The 2,043-nt window shown below is 34.4% G+C and overlaps 1 pseudogene; it reads right to left on the bottom strand.

Moving 5' to 3' along the window:
- Positions 1–1,020: 1,020 nt before the first annotated feature.
- Positions 1,021–1,457, bottom strand: LOC128647842 (thioredoxin-like protein 4B; annotated as a pseudogene).
- Between the last annotated feature and the right edge of the window lie 586 nt (positions 1,458–2,043).

The raw sequence follows: 2,043 nt of genomic DNA on the forward strand, positions 1-2,043 counted from the left end.
AAAAGAGCTGAATGCTCTTTTAAGGGCAATGCCCATACAAATGCCCTTTTCAGAGCAATGGGTAGATTAGGTTTTACTTTATTTTTATTTTGTGTGTTTGGGGGTGGGGGTTTGTATACTGTTAGGGAGTGTTTGTTTTTCTTTTGTAGGAAAAGAGCTGTTATCTTCAGGGCAATACCCTACAAAAGGCCCTTTTAAGGGCCCACAAAAAGGCCCTTTTAAGGGCCCTTGGTAGTTTATTATAGATTAGGGTTTTTTATTTTAGGATTTTTTTATTTTTTTTGAAGAGTCAAGTCATTTATTTTTCTTATTAATCTCATTTATTTAAAGAGTAAAAATATTTTTTTAATGAATGATCTACATGTCATCCTTCGAAGATTTTTTTTGGTCAGACCTTGAAACAAACAGAATCATTCCTGATGAACAGAGTAAACTAAGAATTATCAAAGTAAAACAATACATTATAGCAAACTTTTAAAATGTAATAATGTGGAACTACGCTTCATTTTGTATTACCTTGTATATACTTAAAGGGACACTCAAGTCAAAATTAAACTTTAACAAAATGTGCACAGTCTTTTTATATTTACACTTTTTGAGTCACTGGCTCCTACTGAGCTTGTGCAAGAATTCACAGAATATACTTATATACATTTGTGATTGGCTGATGGCTTTCACATGATACGGGGGGAGTGGAAATAGACATAACTTTTAAATTTGTCAGAAAAAAATCTACTACTCATTTGAAATTCAGACTTAGTGCTATTGCATTGTTTATGGCCTTGCCACAGTCAGTTTCCCAGTCACTGCTCCAAATGTATATTCAAATAAAAATCAGATAGACATTACATAGCCAACATATCTATAAGTTAGTTTATTTACAAAAATGTAATTGTTTAGATGAGAGCTTTCCAAGCAACAGCTGTTAACCTGCAATTGATAGAAGTCTGGGGGGAAAACCAAGCATCATTCATATCTCTAAAGGCAAGATGTAATGCGTTTTATTGTCCAATCTGAGTCCTAAACCCCGTGATACAGAAGATCATATTTAGGAATATTCCTGGGATCTATTGGGCTTCATACTATGAGTTTCTCACTCATTGCTCCTCTTAGATTACTTCTATAAGATCAATAAGATCCTGCTTTGTCTTGAAACTTCCAACAAATTTTGTGTGACTGAAGATCCATAATCCACTTTCATATGTTGTCCATTAAAGAAAAAAACAGTGGAAGGAATATAACTGATGTCAAAACACTGTGTAGACAGACACCTTATCCACATCTACAAGGTAGATTGTTGCCATTTTGCTTAAGTCATGGGATGTCTTTGAAAGTATGTCATCAAGCTGCAGACAGACAGCATCGTCATCTCTTCCAAATCTGAGAACCAAGACCTTCTCAGCTGTTGTTTTTATTGCTTGGTCTACATCCTTTTTGTTGCTTAAAGGGATACTAAACCCAATTTTTTTTCTTTCATGAATCAGATAGAGCATGAGATTTTAAGCACCTTTCTAATTTACTCCTATTATCAAATTTTCTTTGTTCTCATGCTATCTTGTTTTGAAAAAGCTGTAAGCTTTAGAGACGGACCATTTTTTGTTCAGCATCTGGGTAGCACTTGCTGATTTGTGGCTTAATGTAGCAAACCAATCAGCAAGCTCTACCAAGGTGCTGAACTAAAAATGGGCCGGCTCCTAACCTTTTATTACTGCTTTTTCAAATCAAGATAACATGAGAACAAAGAAAAATTGATAATAGGAGTAAATTAGAAAGTTGCTTAAAATTGCATGCTCTGTCTGAGTCATGAAAGAAAAAATGTGGGGTTAGTATCCCTTTAACTTGGGCAGAAAAAAACTAATTGTCACCAATTTGTCATTCAAGATTTCGGCTTCTCTCCACGCAAAGCTAAAACACGGTCAGTCCATCCGTCACACCATGTCTGCCCTACTCTCATCTGGGGTGGGTTTTTTATTTCTTTAAAAGGGTATTAGAATAGGAATAATTTTTATTATTTTGGATAATTTTGTTTGTTATTTTTTGTAT

Source organism: Bombina bombina, chromosome 2 (assembly GCF_027579735.1).
Source record: "Bombina bombina isolate aBomBom1 chromosome 2, aBomBom1.pri, whole genome shotgun sequence".
NCBI lineage: Eukaryota > Metazoa > Chordata > Amphibia > Anura > Bombinatoridae > Bombina > Bombina bombina.